At 36.7% G+C, this 17,365-nt stretch overlaps 1 long non-coding RNA gene across 1 annotated transcript in view; it reads left to right on the top strand.

The window, feature by feature from the left end:
• The first annotated feature begins 334 nt into the window (after positions 1-334).
• LOC110146384 (uncharacterized) overlaps positions 335-17,365 on the top strand; it is a 123,954-nt gene continuing 106,923 nt past the window's right edge. The window contains exon 1 of the long non-coding RNA XR_002316529.2: positions 335-414. This is a non-coding gene — a long non-coding RNA (uncharacterized lncRNA). The remainder of the gene's footprint in view (positions 415-17,365) is intronic.

The following is a 17,365-nucleotide window of genomic DNA, read 5'->3' as shown; positions in this document are numbered from 1 at the left end:
AAGAGGGAGGGGATATATGTATACATATAGCTGATTCACTTAGTTGTATGGCAGAAATTAATACAACATTGTAAAGCAATTATACCCCAATTTTAAAAAAATAAAATAAAAGATTTTTAAGAGGTATAGCCTAGAATCTGTGGTGTTCAACATAGTAGCCACTGACCACATGTGACTATTCCAATTTTCATCATTTAATATTAAAAATCATTTCTTCATTCACAGTAACCACCTTTCAAGGACTTGTTAGGCACAGGTGCTAGTATCCACTGTATTGCACAAAATCAATATAGAATATCTACTCAACAATGTAGGAAGTTCTATGGCACGCAGTGAGAGAGAATACCTTTTCGAGGCTATCAGCTCCACTGCTCTGACAATTATGCCGAAAGACCTTGCTGTCCATTCTCACCAGTAAGTTTTTAATTAAATTATAATTAAGTTATTTGAAACTCAAGTGTTAGAACATTTCTCAGATCATAGACCAGTTACACAGGGTTTTACCTGCATTTCAGCTTTAAATAGAAACAGCATCATGGTGAAGTTTCTCAATTTACAACTAGACAACCTAAGATTCAGAGAAGTTTAGCAGCTTTGTCAAATCCACACAGTTCAAATAAAACAGGGTAAACTGCAATGGAGAGAAACTAAGCCAGAGAGGGACTCATCTAAGGCACAAATGAGTTTACTAAGATGTACCACGGCACTTGCAAAGCACCTAACTCCACCTGTTGCGACAGACTTGGAGGGGCTGCCTTTGTGCTTCCATAACCCCAGCACGATATTCAATTATGTGCGGATGCAGGAATTATAGACAACAAGGTAGTATCAAACATCATGTCTATGCTTGCAGCTAGAGTACAATCCTCAGGAGTCTCTCCCTTAGATTAGCTCTGTATTTCCAGAGCCAGATCACGGACACCTCTGGTAAACTATTTAGCATTATAATAAATCAGTGCTCCCTTTCTGTTCCATCAGCCCTCTCTCTAGCCTCCAAGGACTGAAGCTGCCCAAGATGTTTATAATGCATTCCAAATATACATGCTTTTATACAGTTCATGGTTATGAGAATGCCTTTGGATATTCATAAGGCTATCTGTCAAATAAGAGAAGACAAATTCTTCTTGGTAATTAATTTCATATGAATTCAAGTAAATGCCAGAATGGAGGTTTTTTTTTTTTTTTTAAATACATTCCTTCAGCACACACTCCCTTCAATTATCTGAGTCTTAGGCAAAACCATTTCTTTTGGAACTCACATTTTTATTAACCAAGCTGCTTTAGTGGCTTGTTTGAAAAAACTCACATCAGAGACTTTTAATTTAATAGGTACAAAACACACTTAACCCTATAAAACACTGATGCAAATATATTTCTCCCTCATGATAGAAAAATAGACTAGTAGTATCCATCAGTAGCAAACTATTTGAACTTAAGAAAAAAAGGCTTAACATGTTTGGTACTGATTTTCCAAACTTCTTGTCAAAGTGTGGGCAGCTGTAAATCCACTAATTAATAATGTCTGTATTTTCTTGTTTTCTTTTTGTTTGTTTGTTTTGTTTTGATTTGGCTTTGAGTGTGAAAGAGCCTGTCTTATCTAGTTCAAAACTTTCTTTGGTTCTATGAGCCCCAGAATCACTTTAAGAAACAGCTTTTCTCAGAGATCCTGCAAGAGTTAAGACAATTGCTGACATCAATGTCTACTACATCATTTTTTAGAAGAAAAGATGAGGATTTTGATATAAAGTAAAATGATTCTGCTGAGTCTTCAAAAGTTGGTGCAAAATGACTGATTGAAGATAACATGCCACAATTGTTACACCATCCCACTTTTTCTAATAACTTTCTCATAAAACACAAGGAAAAAATAATTATTTGAAATCTATGTTTTAGCTCCCCTTATGTGAGAAAATAAAAAGTTCCAGAGTTGTGGTAGAAGTAGGGAGATGCCTGGTAAGGCAAGTGCCTTCCAAAAATAAAGAAAAAGTGAAGAAGGAAGGCAGAAGAGCAGAGGGAAGGCAGGGAGGGTAGAAGGTAGGAGAGAAGGGAAGAAGGAGTTGGGGAGAAGAGTGAGAATGAAAGAGAGTAACAGAGAAGAAGAAAGAGAAGAAGGAAAAAAGAAAGAAGAAACAGAAGGAGGTAGGAAGGAAGTAAAGAAGTTAGTTGTAGTCAAAGATAATGGAAGAAACTAGTCACACTTTAATGATGTATTGAGAGGGAAAAGAAAAAAATTGAGGGAGACAATTTTCTGCTCAACTTTTAAAAATTTTATTCATTTTTAATTGAAAGATAATTGTCTTATAATATTGGTTTGGTTTCTGCCATACATCATCATAGACTAGCCATAGGTGTGCATATGTCCCTTCCCTCTTGAACCTACCTCCCACCTTTTCGCACTCCTCTAAGTTGTTACAGAGCCCCCGTCCGAGGTCCCTGAGTTACACAGAAAATTTCCATAGGCTCTCTATTTTACATATGGTAGTGTATATGCTTCCATGATACTCTGTCCATTCATATCACCCTCTCCTCCTCTCCCCCACCCTTGTCCATAAGTCTGTTCTCTATATCTACGTCTCCATTGCTGCCTTGCAGATATGTTCTTCAATACCATCTATCTAGATTCCATATATATATGTTAATATATAATACTTGTTTTTCTCTTTCTGACTTACTTCACTCTGTATAAAAGGCTCTAGGTTCATCCATCTCATTAAAAATGACTTGAATATATTCCTTTTTCATGGAAAAAGCAGCTGGAACTTAGAAACTCCACCCAAATCAGTATGCATTGACCATTGGGCTCATTTTATCTCCATTTTCTATTATTTCCTAAATTTGTCCTGCTTGACTCACTTGTATTATTCCGAGAACAAATTGTGAAGAATAACAAATCATTATTGTGTTGTTCTTTGTTTTCATACAAGCCAGAATGAGATGGTTTGTGCATCAATTAATAAAAACTATCTCTTTTTCATTCATTTTAAAACTTTTAAAGCTAGTTTTATAAATGCATTGATATGGAAAAGTATTCAACTAAAAATGAAATCAAACCAATTATTTGAAAGTTTTATAATTTTGTTGGGCTTGTTTTGCTTCTTTGTTTTAATGTTGAATTCAGGAAAAGAAGCTTCAATTTTGTGTAATTAAGCTAGGTTTCAAGTACATTTTTTTTTCTTCTCTCATGTAACTAAAGGCCTTATCTACTTCCACGGCTAACAGTAGATCATCTGGGAAGGAAGTGAGAGCCCCTGACATAGGGAGGGGTTAATCGGGAGGAGGCTCTCAGGTTTCGCTGTGGAAGAGATGCTAAATAAATTTTAAAAAATAATCTCAGCAGGTAATTCTAAGAAACTGTTCCTCCAATACCAAAATTACTCCCATAGAGAGTCATTTATTTTGAACCTTTCCAAACTTGTCTGAAAAAACTTGGAAGCCCCTCCTGATTGTTTAAAAATACATGAATGGATGCATATAGGGAATGGCTAATAAAAAGCCATATTACTGAGCCCTGATGAATGAAGAATTAAATTAGCCTCAGAAATGGAACCAAGAGTCATAATAAAAAGTCTTTCTGCTCACCTCTTCTTGATGATTTTGTCTACATTCCATTTCCTTTAACTCAGAAGCAAATAAGAAATAGAATGATAAACTAAAAATGAATTAACCCATTCATTAATAAATGAATTCACATAACTGTGAATAAAGTATTTCATATCCAGAGCCATTATGTCTTTCAGATCTATCCTGCTTACGATAGTAGAATTGTCCTTCTTATTTCTTGCTTTCCTTTATGCCTAATGAACTGTTTTGCTGTTTAGTTGTCAAGTCCTGTCCTACTCTTTTGAGACCCCATGAACTGTAGTCCACCAGGTTCCTCTGTAAATGAAATTCAAAGGGCAAGAATGCTGGAGTGGGTTGCCATTCACTTCTCCAGGGGTTCTTCCTAACCCAGAGGCCACATCAGTGTCTCCTACATTGCAGGTGGATTCTTTATTGCTGAGCTTTATTGCATTTGTGGCTTCCCTTGTGGCTCAGAAGGTAAAGAATCTACCTGCAATGTGGGAGACTGGGTTCGATCCCTGAGTGTGGAAGACCCCCTGGAGAAGGGAATAGCAACTCGCTCCAGTATTCCTACCTGGAGAATCCCATAGACAGAGGAGCCCAGTGGGATACAGGCCATGGGTCACAAACATCTGGACATAACTGAGCAATTAACACTTCACTTATCCCATTTTAATCCACCTCTTTCACATTCTCTCTCTTAATACACTGCATGTCAATCACTTTAATGAAAAAAAAGACCTTAAAAATATATAGGCCAGTCACAGTTTCCCTCCAACTCAACTCAGTGTTTTGTCATGTCATCCAAACATTACTTCATTTAATTCCATTCTCCCCAAACCCAGTTTATTTTTTCTCTCTCATCTATGGCCTGAAATTAAAATGATCGGGTTCCTACTGCCAATCTTGCTTTTGTATCAGCAGGATCTCATCTCTGAGCCTCAGTTTCCTCATCTGTAATCCCTAAGTTTCATGCCATTACTGATTCTTTTCTGGAATCCTATACCTCAAGCCCAGATGCCTCCCTTACATCCATGATACTTTGTCTTGGTGGACCAGGGCAGGAACCACTGGCCTAAACAAGTTATATGGTGCATAATCTATGGTTTTCCTATCTTTCCCTTTGGACCATTCATCCTTTCATTTATCATTTCATCTTTTAAGCATCCAATCTTTAAGCATCCAGGAAATGAATGGACAAATGAATGTAATGTCTGTTAGAAAATCCATTTGATTTTACTGAATGAATTGACTTTCCAGATGAGAAAAGAATATAAATAAGATATGCTGTCTACTTTATAGACTAATTGATAAATAAATCCTTTTTTTGTTTTTTTCTGTGAAGATAAGAGTTCAGTTCAGTCATTCAGTTGTGTCTGACTCTTTGCGATCCCATAGCCTGCAGCATGCCAGGCCTTTCTGTCCATCACCAACTCCAGGAGATTACTAAAATTCATATCCATTGAGTCTATGATGCCATCCAACCATCTCATCCTCTCTCATCACCTTCTCCTCCCGCCTTCAATCTTTCCCAGTATCAGTGTCTTTTCAAATGAATCAGTTCTTCGCATCAGGTGGCCAAAGTATTGAAATTTCAGCTTCAGCATCAGTCCTTCCAATGAATATTCAGGATGGATTTCCTTTAGGATTGACTGGTTGGATCTCCTTGCAGTCCAAGGGACTCTCAAGAGTCTTCTCCAACACCACAATTCGGGCCTGGTGCACTGGCAAGACCTAGAGGAATCGGGTGGAGAGGGAGGTGGGAGGGGGGATCGGGATGGGGAATACACGTAACTCCATGGCTGATTCATGTCAATGTATGACAAAACCCACTGAAATGTTGTGAAGTAATTAGCCTCCAACTAATAAAAATAAATGAAAAGAAAAAAAATAAATAAAAGGAAAAAAAAAGCAATTCTTTAGCACTCAGCTTTCTTTATAGTCCAACTCTCACATACATACATACTGGAAAAACCATAGATTTGACTAGATGGACCTTTGTTGGCAAAGTAATGTCTCTGCTTTTTAATGTGCTGTCTAGGTTGGTCATAACTTTTCTTTCAAGGAGTAAGCATCTTTTAATTTCATGGCTAAGAATTCTTTTAATTTCAAAACAAGAATTACATTAGTTTTATAGAGCATGTTCCACAGTATAAACTCAGGAGAAAAAATATGTCCTCCTATTGTACATGTGATTGGCAAATACTGAGGGACAGATCCACAAATAGATCTTTTTATATTTCTTTAAGAAAAAAAAAAAACTGTAGTAAGAACACTTAACATGAGATCTACCCTCTTAATAAAAATTTCAGGGTTACAATAGACTATCACTAACTATAGGTAGACTGTAATATGGTAGATCTCTAGAATTTATTCATCTTCTTTAGCTTAACTGAACTAAAATGATTCCTTGCTTCACATAGATAATGATTAGAGCTTAGATTTTCATTACAATATCAGTTCACTTTTCACAAGAATATCAGTTCTCCTTTTACATTCCTTTGGATACTTAAGCTTATTTTTAGCTGGCAGGTTACTAATATCACAAATCATCTACAGAGAATGAAAAATATGGTTGCTGCTATGGGAACAATATCTCTTTGCATTCCTGACTTTTAAACTAGAACCAGCTTAACATTGCATTTATGCAAAGGAATGTTTGATTTCAGAGAACCTAGAGCTCCTTCAGCTGTCATTTAGAAAGATCTAAACATTTTACACAACACGATCTTAGAAAATTTTTGACCTTTTAAGATTTTATCTTATTTTTTTAAAAATATTTGTTCCAAATGTCAGGAACCATCAAGGAACTTGTCTTAAAGGAAAAGGTCACCCCAAAGAAGAAAGTTAGTCCTTGGTTGAGTGACAGTGTTTCTCTGGTGTCTAATCCAGAGTGTCAAGCACTAATTGTGGAATGCCTGAATGATAACTTACTTTTTGCATTGGTCCTAGATGTACAATAATGTTTTAGGAATTTTTTTAGCTATTTCCAATGCAAATTTGGTGAAATGTGACAATTAATACAAATTCAACTGTCACGGTAAATGTAAGTCAGTATCTTGAAGTGTATAGCTTTTGTGAAAGCCAGTTATATATACTCTAAATGGAAGCAGTATTTATTTGAAAGTGATTCATCACTATTCTAGGTTATCATTATGAAAGAAGCTCTGTGAACTAATTGCCATGTAAGAGTATGGCTTTTGTTTACAACCAAGTATCCTTGATTGAATATCAGTGCTACTTTCAATTTTAAAATAGAATCAGTATGTAAGAGCTCTGATTTGTTCCAATAAAACAGCATCACATTCAAGACTTTTCTTAAAAGCAAAATGATCCTAAAAGTAAATGAGGCCACACCAAGTGAATATTACAAAAGTATTATAGTTGCTGTAAAATGCTATAGTTGTGTTGGAACTTCCCATCTATTGTTGAAAAGCAGTTTTGTGTTGCAGAACACAGAACAAATGAAGCTGCAGTTAATCACATTGCCCAGGAACTACAGCTCATTAGTGACAAACTTGGGGCTAGAATCTTGTCTCAGCTATTCTTCTCCAGGGTAGTCAGTGCCCATGCAATTTGTGCTGGCTAGAATAAACCATACTTGGGACTTTGTAATTTGATTACATTTTAATGATTGACTGGCTTCAGGTAATGTCACTGTCAAGCCAAATTTTTATTCCAGGTGGTATACAAGAATAATATAACCCAATAACTTAAGACCCTGAGATAACAAAGTTGATGATTTAGTTCTTGAGTTTGAGACTTAAACAATCTATAACTTGAAATATCAAAATATGTACTATTCTATTCTATCCACGAGGTTAGATTTGTTTCCTTTTTTTTTTTTTTTTGGCCACACCACCTGACATGTGGGATCTAGTTCTCTAATCAGGGACTGAATTTGTGCCCTCTGCATTGAAAACTGGAGTCTTAACCACTGGACCACCAGGAAAGATCCAGGCTCCTAGATTTAACAGTATCTAAAATAGATGTAGTAGTAGGAATGTTAGTCAGTGAGTCGTGTCTGACTCTTGATGACCCCATGGACTGTAGCTACCAGGCTCCTCTACCCATAGGATTTTCCAGGCAAGAATACTGGAGTAGATTACCATTCCCTTCTCAGCGGATCTTCTTGACCCAGTGATTGAAGCCGGGTCTCCTGCATTGCAGGCAGATTCTTTACTACTGTGTCACATGGGAAGCCCCAGAATAAATGTAGTTTTGGGCAATAAAAAAATGCCAATCAAGATTGTAAACTTCAAAAAAAAAATGTACAGGCTGCTACTTAACAGATTTTAAAAACATTCAGATAAATTGCCTTTTTAAGGGAAATACTGGGGATATACAAACAGAAACCGTGAAGTCCATAACAAAGTACTAATCATTACCTTCTCTCAGGAGTCAAATAATGATTCTAAGGTGAAAAAAGTGGAGCTGCTAGTTGTTGAGATGCAAAGGAACATTAACAATGAGTGTGATTCAGGATTCTAGGATAGGATACATCCCCAAGTTTTATCTCTAGTTTATTTATCCACAAGGACATATCAGTCATTAAGCTGAGTTGATGGACAGAAACCTTTTAAATTGGAAACACAGTTGCAAAGTAGAAAGAGTCAAAGTTATGTATGATTTATTTGTCACCGAAAATCTTGAAAACAAATGAATACTTTATTATTTATTTTAAAAAAGTATGAAATACTTTATTATTCATGTCACCAGGATTATAATGAGCTTTAAACATTACTAAAATAAAATATATTTTTTATTTTATATTATATTTTATATATTTTTATATATATATATTAATTATATTTTATTTTATTTTATATACACACTTACTATTTTATGTGTGTATAGCTGTCTTTCATTGATATGTGATATCAACAAGGAGACTCCCTTAATATCTTATGTGCAATAGACTCTACAGTCAGATGTATGACATAAAATCTGAAAGATTAAAAAATGATCTGAAACAACCACTAGAATATATAGAAGACTCTGCTCATGTGTAGGAATTCAGAAAATGCTAGGCAAAAGCAAGGGGAAATAATGCTGAGATGTTAACAGACAATATAGCACATTTTTTTTGCTGTAGAGAAAATGCAGCTCAAAGCAAGTGTCTATATTCTTTATGACCTTTGCCCCTCTATTTTGGCAATGTTTCTGTTACATAAATGGAATTCAGTCTTATATTGTTAGAAGTTGATTTGGTTGATTTCTTCAGGGGAGATCTCCATCTTGGCCTCATTACTTTCTCATTTTGGCCTGGGGCATGAGCATGAGCAAAGACAGGTAGTTGCATATTGCCTGATATCATTGACAGGTATTATCAGGAGGGAGACTCCCTTAATATCTTATCTGCAGTAAGCTCTACAGTCAAATGTATGACATAAAATCTGAAAGATTAAAAAAAAAAAAAAAAAGATCTGCAACAGCCACTAGAAGGTATGGAAGACTCAACTCATGTGTAGGAATTAAGAAAATGCTAGATATCTTACCTGCCTGAAGCATCAAATTGAGTGAAAACAGAAAATGTTACAAATTCCCTCCATCCAGGCACACACACCTGCCCTGCACACACATGCCTGTTCTCAGTGGCATGCAATCAATTTTTTTTCTTATTTGTGGAGACAATTATCCAGGATTGAATGATTGAATAATGTTTAACTTCTAAAATATTCTAACTAAGAGATTTGCATAGTGTGAATTTATTTTCTAAAATGCAGAGAAGCCTGTGCAGCTGGACACACGGAGTCTTCTTTGGAAATGCAATTTTCAGTTGGACCTGGGAGTGGTTTTGTGCTGATTTCATAGCAACAACAGTTACTTTGTAGCAGTTGTCCTTTGATCAGTAGCATCAGCATCACATGAAACTATGCTAGAAATACAAATTCTCTGGTCCTTTTCCACAACTAGTGAATTAAGTCTCTGGATAGGGCCCAGATGTTTGTATTTTTAAAAGCTCTGAAATAATTCTAAGCCAATTTGACAACTACAGACCTGTATTTTGAAAAATTCACTTCAAGATCTGCATTTGATCCAGGAAAACTTAATGAGAGTTTTGTGGAGGTGACTGTGCTTAAGGTGTTATTAAGAATCATCACTTAAGACTAAAAAATTAATATAATCAGAACAAAGACTCCACTAAACTTCTCCATTCTTCCTTTTTGTTTCTCTTTTCTTTATTGATTCTCTCTCAAATTACAGATGCTAGCACTTAAGTTGAGGTGGCTTTTGTGATTAATATTCTCCAACAAGCTGCCTTTGATGTACTTTTCAACTTGCATTTCTAGGTTTAAAGATAAAATTTTAATCTATTTTACTTTATTTCTAACATCTACTTTCAAACTTATCTTTGAGGTATTTCCTCCCATCCCAACATGGCTGCAAAATGTAAAATTTACCTTCACACCCTACTTTTTCTCAGTGTTTATTCTTATTTCTTCACTAAACCTGAAGGTCAGCAAGCAGGTAATTATTTAATAGATTCATATATAACTTATATGGACAGAATAAAGGAACAAAGTAGATAAGTAAATAGTTAATCCCAATAGGGTTGTAAGTAAAGAAGAAATATAGGAGGCCCCTGTAAGTTAATGATCACTAAATAAAGCAGGTTTGTTTAACCACAAAACCAAGCAGGCTTATAATATAATTAGTCACTCAGTTGTGTCTGACTCTTTGAAACCCCATGGACTGTAGCCTGCCCAGACTCTTCTTTCCATGGAATTATCCAGGCAAAAATGTTGAAATGGGTAGTCATTCTCTTCCCTAGGGGATTTTCCTGACCCAGGATTAAACCTGGGTCCCCTGAATTGCAGACAAATTCTTTGCTGTCTGATCCACCAGGGACACCCAAGCAGGTTTGCTTAGCTATGAAACATGTGGTAGAAGCTTGAGACAAGCCCCAAAATAATGAGTCATGGCATGAGATTCACATTCTGCCCAGTGAGCTCAGCAACTTAATACTTTCTAGGACACACTTCTCTGCATGCACTAAAGACAAAAATTTAAGGAAAAGGTGACATTATGCTAAAACCTGAGATGACTTATGATTTTGTGGCATATGATGCTGTCTTTTTGCTCATGTCCATGTGCTATGACAAACCCAGCTTTACTGTGTAGGGACAAGAAAACTGCCCTTTCCCAGGTGGAGGAGGAACTGAGGAGGGAAGCCTGATGTCTACTCAAGAATGAGGAAGAATGTGGTCTTTTTCTCCCTTCCTACTTTTCCTTTGATTGCAAAACTGTAGCCCATTAGGTACTCTAGGCATGGCAACCTCTCATCCATCTGTTTCTAAGCTTCACAAGTGTCCTATTCTAATAAATCACTTTATATATCGTTTTGCCTCTAGTTGAATTTTTTTCTGCACTGAGACATAAGGAATCAGAGATCCCTGAAGCTCCCCAAATTGTCACCTAGCGGTTTCATAACTTCTGGTGGTTGGTGGAGGAGTTACAAAATTAGAAATGTGAACAGGATATAAAAGCTAACATCCATTCCTTTCAACCTGAGTTTCCATGTACTCTTTTAACCATAGTGCTCAAAAAATAAGGAAATTATTTTTCATTTTTCTGTTCCCTTTCTCTCTCATATTCTCTTTCTTTCTTTCTGTCTACCCCTAAACACACAGCTATGTACCATGCTGAAGGTTATGTGCAATCATTCTGTGCTATCACTGGTAATGTGATCTAAAAAAAAATGAGAAGCACTGCAGTGAACGCTCAAAAAACTAAAGGCAAATTAAGGCTGCTTGCTTGCTTGTGGTTAGTCTTCTATTTCCAAACAGATTGTAAGTTTATTAAAAGTGTTCACCTCTTATATACTATTGCTTCTGTTACTTATACAATTCATTCTCATGCATGTCAGTTCTAGTACAGTGTTACCACATAAGAACAGTTCATAAATACATGTTTCTGGTCTTTTTTTTTAAAAAAAATATTTGAAGGATAACCGTTTTACAGAATTTTGTGGTTTTCTGTCATACATCAACAAGAATCAGCCATAGGTACACCCATGTCTCTTCCCTCCCAGACCTCCCTCCCCTCTCCCTCCCCTCCCCACCCTTCAGCCTGCCGCAGAGTCTCTGTTTGTGTTCCCTGAGTCATATAGCAAATTCCCAGTGGCTATCTGTTTTACACATGGTGTTGTAAATTTCTATGTTACTCTCTCCATACATCTCCCCATCTCCCTCCTCTCTTTCCATCTTGTCCATAGGTCTATTCTCCATGTCTGTTTCTCCATTGCTGCCCTGAAAATAAATTCATCAGTGCTCTCTCTTAGATTCCCTGTATATGTGTCAGTATACAATACTTATATTTCTCTTTCTGACTTACTTCACTCTGTATAATGGGCTCTAGTTTCATCCACCTCATTAGAACAGATTCAAATGCATTTCTTTTTATGGCTGAGTAGTATTTCATTCAGAGAAGGCAATGGTAACCCACTCCAGCACTCTTGCCTGGAAAATCCCTTGGACAGAGGAGCCTGGTGTGCTGCAGTCCATGGGGTTGCTAAGAGTCGGACACAACTGAAGTAACTTACTATCATCATCAGCAGCAGCAGTATTTCATTGTATATATGTACCACAGCTTCTTTATAGATTCATCTGTTGAGGGACATCTAGGTTGCTTCCATGTTCTAGCTATTGTAAATAGTGCTGCAGTGAACATTGGGGTACATGTGTCTTTTTCAGTTTTGATTTTCCTCAGGGCATATGCCTAGGAGTGGGATTGCTGAGTCATGATGATTTTATTCCTCGATTTTTAAGTAGTCTCCATACCATCTTCCATAGTTTACATTCCCACCAGCAATGCAATAGTGTTCCCTTTTCTCCACACCCTCTCCAACATTTATTGTTTGTAGACTTTTTGATGATAGCCATTCTGACTGGTGTGAGGTGGTATCTCATTGTAGTTTTGATTTGCATTTCTCTGATAATGACTGATGTTGAGCATGTTTTCATGTGCTTGTTAGCCACCTGTGTGTCTTCTTTGGAGAAATGACTCTTCAGATCCCTTTCCCACTTTTTGATTAGGTTGTTTGCTTTTCTGGTATTGAGTTTTATAAGCTGCTTGTATATTTAGGAAATTAATTCTTTATCAGTTGTTTCCCTTGCTATTATTTTCTCCCATTCTGAGGGTTGTCTTTTCCTGTTGTTTGTAGTTTCCTTTGCTGTGCAAAAGTTTTTAAGTTTAATTAGGTCCCTCCCACTTGTTTATTTTTGTTTTTATTTCCACAGCTCTAGGAGATGGATCATATGATTTATGCCATTGAATGTTATAGGTTCTCTTCTAAGAGTTTAATAGTTTCTGGTCTTACATTTAGTCTTTAATCCATTTTGAGTTTATCTTTGTGTATGGCATTAGGTAGTGATCTAATTTCATTATTTTGTGCATAACTGTCCAATTTTCCCAGCACCACTTATGGAAGAGGCTCTCTTTGCCCCATAGTATATTTTTGCCTCCTCTGTCAAAAATAAGACACCCATAGGTGTGTGGGTTTATTTCTGGGTCTATCTTGTTTCATTGGTCTATATGTCTGCTTTTGTGCCACTGCCATGCTGTCTTTATGACTGTAGCTTTGTAGTGTAATCTGAAGTCAGGAAAGTTGATTCCTCCAGCTCCATTCTTCTTTCTCAAGATTGCTTTAGCTATTCAGGGTCTTTTGTGTTTTCATATGAATTGTGAATTTTTTGTTCTAGTTCTGTGAAAAAAGCCATTGGTACTTTGATAGGGATCATGTTGAATCTGAAGATTGCATTTGGTAGTATAGTCATTTTCACAATATGGATTCTTCTTACCCAGGAACATGGAACATCTCTCCATCTGTTTATGTAGTCTTTGATTTCTTTCATCAGTGTCTTAACAGTTTTCTATATACAGGTCTTTTGCTTTCTTTGGTAGGTTTATTCCTAGATATTTTATTCTTATTTTTGCAATGGTGAATGATATTGATTCCTTAATTTCTCTTTCTAATTTTTCATTATTAGTTTATAGGAGTGCAAATGATTTCTGTGCATTGACCTTGTATCCTGCAACTTTGCTGAATTAGCTGATTAGCTCTAGTAATTTTCTGATAGTTTCTTTTGGGATTTCTATGTACAGTATCATGTCATCTGCAAACAGTGAGAGCAATGGATATTGGGTTTTGTTGAAGGCTTTTTCTGCATCTATTGAGAAGATCATATGATTTTTATCTTTCAACTTGTTGATATGGTGTATCACATTGATTGATTTGCGTATACTGAAGATCACTGCATCTTCCCTTGCATCCCTGAAATAAACCTGATTGATCATGGTGTGTGAGCTTTTTAATGTGTTTTTGGATTCTGTTTGCTAGAATTTTGTTGAGGATTTTTGCATCTATGATAATCACTGATATTGGCCTGTAGTTTTCTTTTTTCATGCTGTCTTTTCCTGGTTTTGGTATCAGGGTGATGGGTGCCTTATAGAATGAGTTTGGAAGTGTTCCTTCCTCTGCAATTTTTTGGAAGAATTTCAGAAAAATAAGCATTAGATCTCTCTAAATGTTTTATGGAATTCCCTTGTGAAGCTATCTGGCCCTGGGCTTTTGTTATGGGGAAGGTTTTTCATCATGGTTTCAATTTCAGTGTTTGTAATTGGGTTGTTCATAATTTCTATTTCTTTCTGGTTCAGTCCTGGGAGGCTGATCTTTTCTAAGTATCTGTCCATTTCTTCTAGGTTGCCCTTTTAATTAGCATATGGTTGCTCATAATATTCTCCTATGATCCTTTGAATTTCTGTGTTGTCTATTGTAACCTCTCTTTATTTCTAATTTTATTGCTCTGATTTTTCTCCCTTTTTTTCTTGATGAGTCTGGCTAGTGATTTGTCAATTTTGTTTATCTTCTCAAAGAACCAGCTTTTAGTTTTACTAATCTTTGCGATTGTTCCCTTCATATCTTTTTCAATTATTTCTGCTCTGATTTTTATGATATCCTTCCTTCTGCTGACTTTGGGGTTTTTTGTTCCTTTTTTTCCAGCTGTTTTAGATGTAGAGTTAGGCTGTCTATTTGATGCTTTTCTTGCTTCTTGAGGTATGACTGTATTGCTATAAACATCCTTCTTAGAACTGCTTTTGCTGAGTCCCATAGTTTTGGTGTTGCCATGTTTTCATTGTCATTTGTTTCTAGAAATCTTTTGATTTCTTTTCTTATTTCTTCAGCAACCTCTTTGTTATTAGTAATGTATTGTTTAATCTCCATGAGCTTGCATTTTCTGCTTCTTTTTTTTCCCCTGTAGTTGATATCTACTCTCATAACATTGTGGTCAGAGAAGATATTTGATACAATTTCAATTTTTTTAAAAATATATTGAGGCTTATTTTGTGGCCCAAGATATGGTCTATCCTGGAGAATATTCCATGTGCACTTGAGAAGAAAGTGTATTCTTCTCCATTTGGAATGAAAGTCCTGAAGATATCAATTAGGTCCATTTGGTCTAATATTTCATTTAAGGTTTGTGTTTCCTTATTAACTCTCTGTTTTGATGATCTGTCCATTGGTTACCCACTCCAGTACTCTTGGTCTTCCCTGTGGCTCAGCTGGTAAAGAATCTGCCTGCAATGTGGGAGACCTGGGTTCAATCCCTGGGTTGGGAGGATCTCCTGGAGAAGGGAAAGGCTACCAACTCCAGTATTCTGGCTTGGAGAATTCCATGGACTGTATAGTCTATGGAGTCGTAAAGAATCGGACATGACTGAGTGACTTTCACTCCACTTCACCATTGGTGAAAGTGGGTTTTTAAAGTCCCCTACTATTTTTGTGTTGCTGTTGATTTCTCCTCCTATGCCTGTTAGTGTTTGCCTTATGTATTGAGGTGCTCCTATGTTGGGTACATGCTGCTGCTAAGACGCTTAAGTCATGGTCGGCTCTGTGCGATCCCATAGACAGCAGCCCACCAGGATCTCCCGTCCCTGGGATTCTCCAGGCAAGAACACTGGAGTGGGTTGCCATTTCCTTCTCCAATGCATGAAAGTGAAAAGTGGAAGTGAAGTCGCTTAGCCGTGTCCGACTCTTAGCGACCCCATGAACTGCAGTATAGCAGGCTCCTCCATCCACGGGATTTTCTAGGCAAGAGTACTGGAGTGGGGTGCCATTGCCTTCTCCATGTTGGGTACATAGACATTTACAATTATTATGTCTTCTTCTTGTATTGATCCCTTGATCATTATGTAGTGTCCTTCTTTGTCTCTTGTGATATTTTTTATTTTAAAGTCTATTTTTTCTGAAATAAAGACTGCCACTCAGGCTTTCTTTTGGTTTCCATTCATGTGGAATACCTTTTTCCATCCTTTTACTTTCAGTCTGTATGTGTCTAGGTCTGAGGTGGGCCTCCTTTAGGCAGCATATATATGGGTCTTGTTTTTGTATCCATCCAGTTAGTCTCTATCTTTTGGTTGGTGCATTTAATCCACTCACCTTTAAGGTAATTATTGATACTTGTGTTCCTATTGGAATTTTCTTGATTGTTTTGGGTTTGTTTCTATACTTCCTTTCTCTTGTGTTTACTGGCTATGTAAGTCTCTTTAATATTTGTTGCAAGGCTGGTTTGGTGGTGCTGAATTCTTTTAACTTCTGCTTGTCTGTAAAGGTTTTGATTTCTCCATCAATTTTGAATGAGACCTTTGCCAGCTATAGTAATTGTGGTTGTAGGTTTTTCTCTTTCACTGCTTTAAATATATCCTGCCATCCTCTTCTGGCCTGTAGAGTTTCTGCTGAAACTTCTGCTGTTAGTGCTGTGGCTTTTCCCTTGTGTGTTACTTGTTGCTTTTCCCTTGCTTCTTTTAATATTATTTCTTTGTGCTTAATCCCTGTTACCTTGATTAATATGTGTCTTGATGCATTTATCCTTGGGTTTAACCTGTAGGGGACTCTTTGTGCTTCTTGGACTTGATTGACTATCTCCTTTCCCATGTTGGGGAAGTTTTCAACTATAATTTATTCAAAAATTTTCTCAGTGCCTTTCTTTTTTTCTTCTTCCTCTGGGGTCCCTATAACTCAAATGTTGGTGCTTTCAGTATTGTCCCAAAGGTCTTTGAGGCTTTCCTCAATTCTTTTCATTCCTTTCCCTTTATTCTGCTCTCCAGCAGTTATTTCCACCATTCTGTCTTCCAGCTCACTTATCCATTCCTCTGCCTCAGTTATTTTGCTGTTAGTTCATTCTAGAGCATTTTTAATTTCAGTAATTGTGTTATTCATCTGTTTGATTATTCTTTATTTCTTCTATGTCCTTGGTGATTGTATTAACTATGTTAAATGCTTCTTGCATTTTTCTCCATTCTATTTTCAAGTCTTTGGAGCATCTTTGCTATCATTATCCTGAATTCACTTTCAGGGAGATTACTTATTTTCTTTTTGTTTATTTGGTCTTGTGAGTTTCTACCTTGATCTTTCATTGGTAATGTATTTCTCTGTCTTTTCATTTTTTTTCCCCCTGACTTGCTCCACTTGAGGTCTCCTTTCCCCAGCTGTAGGGTTGTATTACTTCTTCCTTTTGATTTTTTCCCTTGAAGGGAAATGTTGGTTTGGTGGTTTGTGTTGGTTTCTTGTTGAGGGTGATTTGTGCCTGTGTTCCCATTTCAGGGAGCTTAGCCTATCCCCCTGGAGGCCTGAGGTCTTCTCCTATCACCTAGAGGTTGCTTTGTAGGAATTTGTCCATATCTTGATGCATTCTTAATGTATCCAGGGGAGGCTGGAAATCTCCCTGTCTTACTCCTCTGCCATCTTCTTCTGAATTCCCCATGTTTCTGAATACATTTGTGCCAGATAGGCTTCCATCAT

Source organism: Odocoileus virginianus, chromosome 2, assembly GCF_023699985.2.
Source record: "Odocoileus virginianus isolate 20LAN1187 ecotype Illinois chromosome 2, Ovbor_1.2, whole genome shotgun sequence".
Classification (NCBI taxonomy): Eukaryota; Metazoa; Chordata; class Mammalia; order Artiodactyla; family Cervidae; genus Odocoileus; species Odocoileus virginianus.
Note: the sequence above shows the minus strand (reverse complement) of the source record. Positions and strands in the feature narration are given on the sequence as shown.